Raw genomic sequence first — 12,781 nt, 5'->3', positions numbered from 1 at the left:
AAGAAAAAACTGAAAGAACAAAACAGCAGCAGGCTCACAGAACCAAAAAATGGACTAACAGTTACCAAAGGGAAAGGGACTGGGGAGGATGGGTGGGAAGGGAGGGATAAGGGGGAAAATGGGGCATTATGATTAGCACACATAATGCAGGGGGGTGGGGACATGGGGAAGGCAGTATATACAGAGAAGACAAGTAATGATTCTATAGCATCTTACTATGCTGATGGACAGTGACTAATGGGTATGTGGTGGGGACATAATAATGGGGGGAATCTAGTACCCACGATGTTGCTCGTGTAATTGTATATTAATGATACCAAAAAAAAATCCCATAAAAAATAAATAATAAATAAAAACAAACAAACCCATACAACCCAAACCATTACTGCCCAGTTTCACTTTCTTGCCAGTAGGAGGTGCTAAGAACACCATTAAGCAAAAGTTCACTGATGTTTCATGTGTGATAAACTATGCAAAGGAGTTCAGTAAGCCCATAGGGAAATATATTTACATCTTTATTTTTGAAAAAATCAACTGGCAGTAGTTTGATTTGAAAGGACAACATATAAAGTTCTGTGTTTGCTCTAATGGGAAAACACCTAATCATAAATTTCATTAGTGTTCAATCTAGCAAAGTAATATGAAGAAGGAAGGCATACAGAAAAACTATCTTTTAGTCTCTAACATATATTAAAGTAACCTGAGTTGTACTGTTGGGCTCGGTGACAATGCTTCCTAATAGTCATACTAAGGCAGAATATCAGACGAGTGAACAGAAAATGAATGGATAAGATGTTCATCTCAACATTGTTTAAAATACTATAGAACAGCTGTATTATGGTATTTTCACATAGTGGGAGACTGTAATATTAAAAATGATGGTGTAGATCTGTGTTTATTGCCATGGAACACTACCATGCAATATTATTAAGTTTAAAATGGAGGTTACAAAATGATGATTTAATATATTTAAAGAATTTAATGGTAGGAAAAGCATGGAAAAAGTTCACCAAAATAAAGATTGTCTCTAGATGCATGATTTTTTGTTATGGTTATTTTCTGGTTGTGTGATCTTCAGAAACAAATATAACCTCTCAGTTTCATCAGTAGCAAATGGAGGCAGCGATACTTTGTAATCATATGTATAAAGCACTTAGATGAATGTTGAGCACATAAGTACTCAAAAAATATTAGCTCGCATAATCATTATCCTAACTGTATTATATCCTGATTTTATGAGTGTGTAGTGTTAATGTTATAATTAGAAAAGAACAAACTTTTTTTTTAAAGGATAGTTCACAGGAAGGAATATTTATTGTCATACTTTATGAATAGTAAGTCAATTCCTATTTACCCACAAAGCTACGTAGTCAGATCTTTTTAACATCTAATTTTCTAGCTATTCTAAGCAAGAATTCACTTACCATGTGTGGATTAATTCCATCATTAGTTTCCTTAGTGTCAATTTAGGCTATTGGATAGAAATTAAACATTATTAAGGTTTGGCATATAGTAAGAGCCCAAAATATGTTGTAGGTGTAACACAAGGTGATGTAAAAAATCATATTGACCCTTTGCACTGTAGCTCTTCCTAGGGAAGACATCATTTTTTTTTGGGAAAAGGGGTATACTTTTGATCAGCAAATGTTTGGGTAAATGGCAGGTACCAAAGCCTGGGTCAGTGTTTTGCAGAGGAAAGGCATTTGGTACTCTTCAGCGGAAGAGCCAAGGTGAGAAAAGGTGGAAGCTGAGGAGAGAAGAAGGAGAGAGAGAAAGGGGAAGAGCAAGAGAGGTGAACGGAAGGGGCTGTGGGAAGGGAAGAGGTAGGAGAGAGCAGCTGGATGGAGGACTGGGGGAAGGGAGTCTCCACATGACTTCCTGAAAGCATCCAAGTGGTGATGAACAGTACACAGTATGATGGAGCCCAGTGATTTGTAAAGTCTGTGCACTTAAGTTAGTGGAAATGATGAAAAGAGTAGATTTCACATCTATATGGATGCTGGATGGACAAAGGGAGCATGTGTAGATGCAGGATTCTTGAGGCACAGGCGAGCATGAGATCACATACATTTCCAGAATTCACAGAAATCTTGGACACCCCTAGGCCATGGAACTTGGGCTCAAGGCAATCTAGATCTCAAGGGACTTGGGGTGGTTGCAGGGTGTGCTCCAGGTAGCAGCATTCACATCACTTAAAGGTCTGAGTGAGTGTGTGTGTGTGTGTATGAGAAAGAGAGAGAAGTACACATATGGGAAGAGAACCGGGGATTGGAGAGAGAAATCAGTTGTGCTTATGAAATATCCAACTACATTTGTATGTTTAGTACTGTAATAGTTACTTTTCATGCAAATGTAGAATCTCTTGTGGTTCCCTCCCTACTCCCATTCTATTAGTTGAATGTATTGTGTAATATCCCTAACAGTTGGTTATCTCCAGTCATAGGAAACTCAATGCCTTTGGGGGAAGTCCTTTCCATTTTTGAAAACTTCAGTGGCCAGGAAGTTCTTCATATTGAATGAAAATTTTCATTTGTTCATTCACCTAGTAAATATTTATTAAGCATCTACTATGATCCAGACACTGTTCCTTGTTCTGGGGCTACAAAGTTCTTGCTCTCATCAGACTTACCTTCCAGTGGGTGCAAAGACTAAATGAATAAAAGATATATACTATACCAGGAAGTACACTGACATATACTGTGTATACTACACTGGCAAACGGTAAGAGGGAAAATAAATAATCCTCATTGTAGAAGTATGAACTGAGTTGTCAGCTCATAAATATCTTTAGATGGCAAGAGAGACTCTAAGTTACTCCAGTATTAGCATTTGGGGGATGTGGAGAGACTGGAAAAGCAGATACAAAGTTGCAGGTTTCTGCAACTTTCATTGCTATTCACTGGAAAACTTCCTCAGGAAGAAAAGAGTTCTTACATTTGAAGATGGCTATTTGGCACAGTACAGTGGAAACTGAGTGCTTGTTAATTCCGGTGGAGCAGACGTCTTCCCACAGCTCGGGTGCAGGGCAGCTGGCAGTGGGAGACCCCCGCGGGAGGGGCAGCGACAGCAAGAACAGGGGCAGAGGCCCCAAGGTGGTAATGGCAGATCAGTGCCAGCTGCTGAAGAGACAGGCCTTTCCTGGCCGCTGGGAGAGGGGAAAACACCCGGGGTGCTATCCCGGGGAAGGGATTGTGTGGGTCTACGTTCCAGTAATTACGGTAACCGGAGACTGCTGTTACTCTGACCCACTTTTCTGGATCTGTTTGCACTCCTCACACCCTACCCAGTCCCACGCTGTATGGCCAGGTTAACACAGGTTACACAACAAATTATTGCAGTTCTGTTCTTGAGCTATTTTATGCCTGGTGAGGTCAGTTTACAATACAAATTTCACCTGTTGAGATCTTGGATTTAAAGATTTATCTATTCTACTGGCTATCAATCCCAGATTTCTGCGGCTTGTAAAAATGATGAGCAGTATCTTCATCTAATCTATTCTTAGTTATTTCACTAAAATATTGCAAAGGACAAATTTGAGATCAGATCCTGAGGCATCATCTCTTTATTTATTATTTATTTTGATATATAATAAATAATACACAGTTAAAATGCGCAAATCTGACTGTACAGCTTGATGAATTTTGACATGCGTATAAACTCACATAACCATTGTCCAGATCAAAATATCAAATATTCTCACTAATTTTTTTCCTCTCCACCTACTTCATCCATCTTCTTACCCCCCATGCCCTATGCCAGCCACCAGTCTGTTCGGTATTTCAGTCCATTTCAGTTTTGTTTGTTTGTTTTGATTCCACATATATGTGAAATCATGTGGTACTTGGGTTTCTCTGCCTGGCTTATTTCAACTTAGCATAATATCCTGAATGGTCCAACCATGTTGTCACAAATAGCAAGATTTCATTCTTTTTTTTATGGCTGAATAATATTCCATTATGTATCTATACCACATCTTCTTTATCCATTCATCTATCAGTGGACATTTAGGTCATTTCCATATTTTGACTATTGTGAATAATGCTGTGATAAACATAAGAGTGGATATATCTTTTCAGATTAGTGGTTTTGTTTTCTTCAAACAAATTCCCAGAAATGGAATTGCTAGGTTATATGGTATGTTTAGTTTTCATTTTTTGAGAAATCTTCATACTAATTTCCATAGTGGTTGTTCCAATTTGCTGTCTCACCAGCAGAATATGAGTTCCCTTTTTTCCATGTCCTTGGCAACACTTGCTATTTCTTGTCTTATTCGTAACTAGCCATTCTGTCTGGTGTGAGGTGGTATCTCATTGTGGCTTTGATTTACATTTCCCATGTGATTATCTGTGGAGCATCTTCTCATGCATCTGTTGGCCTTCTGTATATTTTCTTTGGAAAAATGTCTATCAGGTCCTCTGCCGATTTCTTACTCAGATTATTTGGGGTGTTTTTTGGAGGTTGAGTTGCATGAGTTTTTTATGTATTTTGGATATTAGTCCCTTATCAGATATACCATTTGCAAATATCTTCTCCCATTCAGTAGGTTGCCTTTTCATTTTGCTGATGGTTTCCCTTGCTGTGCAGAAATTTTTAATCTTGATAAAATCTCATGTGTTTATTTTGCTTTTGTTTCCCGTGTTTGGGGAGATATATCCAAAAAAAAAGTTACTAGTGCTGATGTTCAAGAGTTTACTGCCTATGTTTTCTTTTAGGAGTTTTATGGTTTTAGGTCTTATATTTAGATCTTTAATCCATTTTGAGTTTTTTTTTTGTGTATGATGTAGGGCAGTGATTTGGTTTCATTCTTTTGCATGTAGCTGTCCAGTTTTCCTAACACCGTTTATTGAAGGGACTGTCCCATTGTATATTCTTGCCTCTTTGTCATGTATTAATTAACCATATAGGCATGGGTTTCTTTCTGGGTTCTCTATTCTGTTCCATTAGTCTCTGTATCTGTTGTTACATCAGTGCCATTCTCTTTTGATTATGCTTTACAGTATAATTTGAGCATGACACCCCCAGCTTTGTTCTTCTTTTTCAAGATTGCTTAGGCTATTTGGGGTCTTATGTGTTACCGTACAAATTTTAGGATCATTTGCTCTATTTCTGTGAAAAATGCTATTGGTATTTTGATAGGAAATACACTGAATCATAGATTGCTTTGAGCAGTATGGCATTTTAACTATATTAATTCTTCCTATCAATGAGCGTGGAATAGCTTTCCATTTATTTGTGTCTTCAATTTCTTTCACCAGTGTGTAATAGCTTTTAGGGTATAGTTTTTAGAATACACCTCCTTGGTTAAATTTACTTCTAGGTATTATATTCTTTTTGACTAAGGCATCACTCTTTAAAGACATCCTCAAAATCTGCAGGGAGGAAAGAATCTGTATGACAAACATCAAATTAGATTGAACATCAGATACAAATTATCTAGCCAATTTCTGTTCCTTTTGCCATAAAGATATTGTGAGAGGTGTTGCTAAGTGCTTTGATGAAATCCAGACATCTGCAGCATAACCACCAGTATAAGCTTATCAAAACAGGAAGTGGGCGTATTGGACCCAGATTGTTCCTTATGATTGCAAGCTATCTCATAGTGATCACTTCTTTCTTTTCTAAAAACTTACAACTACCCTTTGACTAATTCATAATAGAATGTTATTGAGATGGCTATTAAATTTATTTACTCTGAATTGTCTGCAGAATTTTCTTTCTCCCCTGTTTTGAAAACTACAATGTTGGCTCATTTCTAGTTCTTCCTATTTTGTGTGATTTTCAAAATAATTATATCAATGGCTAGATAATCTTTCTGCAACTCTTCTTTCTCTTTTGAAAGTCATTTTTCCAGACAAGAAACAAGAATTATTTAGAGTTGCTAATTGCTTTTACAGCCTCCTCATTTACCTTGATGTCTGTTACCTTCTTATTAATGTTTGCCCCATATAATTCCTAGGCCATTGCAGAGGACACAGGCTGGACTGGGAGAAGCACTAGCCAGGCAGCTGCTGCCAGAGGATGGAGCCAAAAAGCTGAATCTAAAGCATGATAGCCTGAGTTAGTTGGGAACAGTGAGGGATGATGAGATGAGTCTGAGCTGATATCTGTCAAGAAGGATAAAGAATCTAATGCTCAGCAAACAGAAGATCCAACTTGGGGTTCAAAAGCAAGCCAAGGCCGAGCGAGTATAGTATGAGGCTCTTGTGTGAGATTTGGGCTCCTGAGCATTTGAACTTTGGCTAGCACCGACTAAGGAACTGAATTTTTTATTTCAGTTTCATTTTTATTAATTTATATTGGACCAATTAAGCCAAAATTGAACCAATGTAAAATATTTTTCTATTAAATACAAAACCAAGTTTTGATAGGAACTTTGGGGGTGTTTTGTTTCAAAGGACTTCCTAATTTGTGAAGAAGTATTGTTAACTAATAGGCTAAAAAGAAAACTCTGGCATAGGCATATTTGAACATTTTATGGCCACCAAAAAATTTCAGCTAAAAATGAAAAAAAGTGTCTATCATGATGGGGGTGCTTCAGCTGTTAGGTCAAAAGTATGAATTTATAAGATTTTTTAAACAAGAGATTGATATTCCCTTTTTTGTTTTGTTCCACCTCATGATTCATATGAAAAGTGTTTTTGCACACTTTTCTAAACCAGACTCATGGCAAGAGTCACGGATATAGTCACTAAAATGTATGTTTAATACGTGCATGCAGATGCGATGAATCAGGGCCAGTGATAGAGTGCTTGAAAGAAGTAGAAGACACTGAATTTAATGGTCTTATGTTGCTTACCAATGTCCACTGGTTGAACTGTAAAATAAATTTTACAAAACTTTACTTTTTGTGAACTCCAAGTTTTTTTTGAAACAACAGAATGTTTGCCGAATTCTCAATAATCAAAGACAAACTCTGGCAATATGATTTATGTTTTCTCATACCACACTGCATATGAACAAGCAAAACTTGAAGCTCCAAAGAACTGAAAAACCTATTTGTAACCTGGCTCTATAGGTATGAGAATTAATGATACTGAGATTTTTCATAATACAAGTCAATAATCTGGTTGGTGTCAACAAAATGATTTAAGTGATTTTTCCTATGCACTTATGTAACATTGTAACTTTGTAACATGATTGCTTGAATTTTTATGCAGATAGCATGAGTTACAATGATACCTATGTAAAATGTAACTGGTAATTAAATGGAAATACTTATGGAAGTTTAAGGTAAGCAACATGATGTGCCATGAATCTCACAAAAAGGTTAGTTAGCACATCCATCATTTCACTTAATTATCTTTTTTGGGGTGTGGTGTGTTAACATTTGAGATCTATATTGTTAGCAACATTCAAATATACAGTACAGTATTATTAACTGTAATTCCAGACTGACTGTACATTAGCTCCTCATAACTTACTTATCATTAGAAGTTTGTATCATTTGCCAATATAGAGTTGCTTTTCAATTTATGGATTTGAAGTTAACACTGAATTGGCATAAGTTAGTGAACTTTCTAAACTTTGACATGCATCATTTTGAAATTGATATGCTTTTTTTAAAGGATGCCAAATATTATAATTTGTTTTATAGTATGTTTGCACAAGAAAAAGTATTATTAAAAACTGTAAGGCATCATGCAATCATCAAACTAATTATTTGTATACTTAAGGTAGGCAGACATATAATTTAACAACTAGTTGCAAAAAAGTAAAACTGAGATTTTTAACATGATGAAATTTTAAATATGGTTTATATTTGTATTTATGTGTTAATAAAGTGCTTCAAATGTATTGCTGGAAAGTTGTTTTTCATAAATGGCTCTGGGGGGTAATGTCAGATCATTAAACTATAAAAACTAATTACTTTTATGGAATTAGAAAGCTAACATTGTGATAGTCAACCGTACTTGAATTTGTTTTCAATTTTTACTCAAATTAAATTGATATATTAATAATCTAAGAAACATGTTTTATAACCAACAGAAGTCTACTGCATTCAAGTTTTGCACATCAAATGAGCAAGTCTCTGAGTAGGCCTGAGTGTGAGACCTGGACCCAGTGCAGGCTAGTGTTACCTTACCATGCCGCCCAGTGGAAGCCTTCTCCTTTTGAGCACATTGCACATGAAAACCTCTCAGGTTGGGCCATTCCGTTCTTTCAGAGATACACTGTCCTTTCCTGTTGTCTGACCATGTAAACCAAACATCTCTTGGATCCCTCTCTTCACTGATGGCTTCAGGTCTGTTAATCATATTCCCAAGAATCAGTATAGGCACATTAGCAATAGTTTCACTATCATTACTGAATCAGGTTCTTTTGATTTTAACAACCTTTCATGTCTGCACAATCCTCCAGACATACAATGCCATTGATAGCAGCACGGTAGTTTTTCCACAGTCTTCAAGCTTGAACATGTCCACCCACATCAAAAGTTGTAACATCAGGCCAGCAATGGTTGGTTGTTTTGAAGTGGGCTATAGCACTGGGATACGTCCAAGTGTCGTCCTTTGGTATTTGGAGCAATGTTGTTTTTCCTGTATTACCCAATCCAAGAAATACCAATTTGCCAGTTTTCTTATATAATCCTAAAAGCTGTAGCATACTGCTGAAACCACTATAAATTCAGTCAAATAGGAAGGACAGATCCAAATCTTACAGAGTCTGTGACTGGAGAGAATGCAATTCCTTGTTTGGCATTGGCCCTATTCCCTCAGAGACTGAGCTACAAAGTAGGAAGGATGCTTGAAATGTTTTGCTTCAAGGTCAAATCAGTTCTTTTCAGAAAAGATAAACAAGGTGTGTCGATGTGAATGGTAGTAGTAAAAGAAAATACATTTTCATATTTAATTTACTTATTAGAAAATTTTTAAGTATATATGGAACAACTTGGATATGTGGATATACTTTTTCAACTATGAATTTTTTTGAAATCTGATACAGTTCACGTATTTTGATGAAAATTTGGCATCTGAATTGAGATGTGCTATATGCATAAAATAAAGATTTGAAAACAGTAAAGAAAAAGTAAAATATCTTTATATTGACTTCATGTTAAAATAATAATCTGAATATGAGTTAAATAGAATATATAATGACAATTTTACTTTTACTTTGTAAAAATATGCTACTAGAAAATTTTAAATTACATATATAGCTCATATTGTATTTCCATTGACAGGATGAGTCTAAGGCTCTTGTCACAGTCAAGGAATGTCTACAACTTACCTTTTCATATGTACATGAATATATGCAGCTACTTCAAAGGATCAGAGGCAGAGTAGACAATTTAAAACTTTTCCAGATCTACTGAATTGTCAGCTCAAAAAGTGGGGTGCAATACTGTACAGGTATATGTGGGTTCTTTAAATTTTTTGTATTGAAGTATCATTGATATACAATCTTAAATTGGTTTCAAATATTCAGTGTTCAACAGTTACCCATATTATTAAATCCTCACCCCCCTCTAGTACAGTTACTGTCAACAGAGGAAGATGTCACAGAATCATTGGCTATATTCTCCATGGTGTACTACCATCCCCGTGACCAACTTATATTATGATTGAGAATTTCTGTGTCCCTTTATCCCCCTCAACTGCCTCCCCCTCCTCCCAAACCCTCCCCTCTGGTAACCACTAGTCACTTCTCAGTGTCTATGTGTCTACTGCTTTGTTCATTCTGTTTTGCTTTGTTTTTATATTCCACAAATAAGTGAAATCATATGGTATTTGTCTTTCTCTGCTGACCTATGCCACTGAGGTTATACCCTTCACATCCATCCATGTTGTTGCAAATGGCAGGATTTCTTTTTTTTAATGGCTGAATAATATTCCATTGTGTATATATACCACATTGTCTTTATCCATTCATCTATTGATGGACACTTAGGTTGCTTCCATATCTTGGCTATTGCAAATAATGCAGCAATAAACATAGGGGTGCATATATCTTTCAAATCAGGGATTTTGTTTTCATTGGGCAAATTCATAGAAGTGGAATACTGGGTTAAATGGTATTTCTATTTTTAGTTTCTTGAGGAAACTGCATGCTGCTTTCCCTAGCAGTTGTACCAATTTATATGCCCACCAATAGTGTAGGAGGTTTCTAATTTCTCCAGATCCTTGGCAACACTTGTTATTTTCTATCTTTTGGGTAGAGGTCATTCTTATAGGTGTAAGGTGATATCTCATTGTAGTTTTTATTTCCACTTCCCTGATGATTAGTGATGTGGAGCATCTTTTCATGTGCCTGTTGGCCATCTGAATTTCTTCTTTGGAGAAATGTCTGTTCAGGTCCTCTGCCCATTTTTTAATTGGATTGTTTGTTTGTTGGTGTTCAGGCATATGAGATCTTTATATATTTTGGATATTAATCCCTTATCAGATAAATCATTTATAAATATATTCTCCCACACTGTAGGTTACCTTTTTGTTTTGTTGATGGTATGCTTTGCTGTACAGAAGCTTTTTAGTTTGATGTCCAATTTGTTCACTTTTAATTTGTTTCCCTTGCATGAGAAGATGTGCCCAGAAAAAAACTGCTCATGCTTATGTTGAAGAGAACTTAAATAGTAATTCTGTTTCATTCTCTTGTAGGTAGCTGTCCAGTTTTCCCATCAACAGTTATTGAAGAGGCTATCTTTTCCCCATTGTGTATTCATGGGCCCTTTATCATATATTAATTGACTGTATATACATGGGTTTATATCTGGGCTCTCTATTCTGTTTCATTGACCTATTGGTCTGTTCTTGTGCCAATACCAAATTGTCTTGATTACTGAAGATTTGTAGTAGAGCTTGAAATCAGGGAGCATGATACCCCCAGCTATTCTTCTTTCTCAGGTTTCCTTTGGCTCTTCAGGATCTTTTGTGGTTCCCTGGGAATATTAGGGATTATTTGTTTTAGTTCATTGAAAAATGATATTTTGATAGGGATTGCATTAAATCTGTAAATTGCTTTAAGCAGGATGGCCATTTTAACCATATTTATTTTCCTATCCATGAGCATGGAATAGATTTCCATTTATTTGTGTCTTCTTTAATTTCTCTCATGAATGTCTTATAGTTTTCAGAGTACTGGTCTTTCATCTCCTTGGTTAGGTTTATTCCTAGGTATTTTATTATTTTTGATGCAATTGTAAATGGAGTTGTTTTCCTGATTTCTCTTTCTGCTATTTTGTTGTTCATATATAGGAATGCAACAGATTTATGTGTTTAATATTGGATCCTGCAAATTTGCTGAATCCAATTATTAGTTCTGATAATTTTTTTGTGAAGTCTTTAGGGATTTCTTTGTATAATATCCTGACATCTGCAAATAGACACAGTTTAACTTCTTCCTTACCTATTTGGATGCCTTTTATCTCTCTGTGTTGTCTGATTGCTGGGGCTAGGACCTCCAGTACTATGTTAGGTGGGAGTGAACATCCTTGTCTTGGTCTTAGAGGAAAAATTTTTAGCTTTTTGCCATTGAGTATGATGTTAGCTGTGGCCTTCAATATGTTGAGGTACTTGCCCTCTATACCCATTTTGTTGAGAGAGTTTATCATGATTGGATGTCGAATTTTGTCAAATGCTTTTTCAGTATTTGAGATGATCATGTGGTTTTTATTTATTTTTGTTAATGTATATGATATTGATTGATTTATGAATATTGCTGGCGTATGTTTAATAATTGTCTCTCTGGGGTAAAAAGCTGTTTTTTGTAATATTATCCAATTTCCATGGTGTAAATACTCCCACTATGGCCCATTTCAGGTTACCAACTGGACATCATTGGAAGTTGGGAAGAAATACTGATAACTGGTTCTTGCCAGCAGGTAGCAGTCAGCCTCAGTACACTACTAGTCGGAACTCCCTATTCTTCATTGTTCTGAAGTATCTTGCATAAAGTTCAACAAAAATTAAGTCTGTTTAAAGTATATGTGGATTGAATGAATGCTTCTTCTAGGTACAAATCTGTTGTTTCAGTTTTCCTGACCCTTTAACCTTCCTGAAATGTACATTCCTAAACTTGAGGGTAGATGCAGACTACAACAAGCATTCTCTTCCTTGTCCACAGTAATGGATGTGTTGTGCTGTCCAGAATCCCTGTTAGGATTGAGTCACTGTCTGGTGTGTGACTTTATTCAATTCCCTGTAGTCTGCAGTCATACACCAGGAGCTGTCTGGCTTTTCCACTGGCCACACTGGGGAATTAAAAAGACTACGAGTGGCTTTATGATGCCCACCTTCTCCAACTCCTATAGCATTTCTCCAATTTCCTTGTGCCCCCCCGCACCGGCAATTTATACTAGTTAGTATTTGTCACTCACTTAGGTACAGGCAGAGCTACAGGTGGGTGCTGAGCATGTCCCCTCAGTACTGCCTTTACCACACGTACCCTCAGTCTGAACTCACCTGCAGTGGTGTGTAACCACAGACCCTGCAGGATATCTACCCCCAAAATATATTCAGGGATGGGAGAAATGTACACAGTGTACTCCTTTGTGGGTAAACAATCTATCTCCAATGGAATTTGGGCTTTCTTCACTCTAACTGCCTCACCCCCATAGCCATCTATCACAGCAGGGGTCCCAGAAAAATGCTCAGGGTTGCCATGGATCAAAAAATACTCAGCTCCTATGTCCACCAGGGCCAGGACACATTATACATTCACAGGGGACCAATGAATTGCTAATTCTACATGTGGCCTCCGGTCCCCACCATGTCCCCCAAGGTGGGGACTTTTACCCCCCTCAGTTGAACCGTGATGTCCAATCGTCCTCCTGTGGGGGTGGAAC

The sequence above is a fragment of the Manis pentadactyla genome, chromosome 13, assembly GCF_030020395.1.
Source record: "Manis pentadactyla isolate mManPen7 chromosome 13, mManPen7.hap1, whole genome shotgun sequence".
Classification (NCBI taxonomy): Eukaryota; Metazoa; Chordata; class Mammalia; order Pholidota; family Manidae; genus Manis; species Manis pentadactyla.
The sequence above is the reverse complement of the archived record's forward strand: the minus strand, read 5'-3'. Positions refer to the sequence as shown.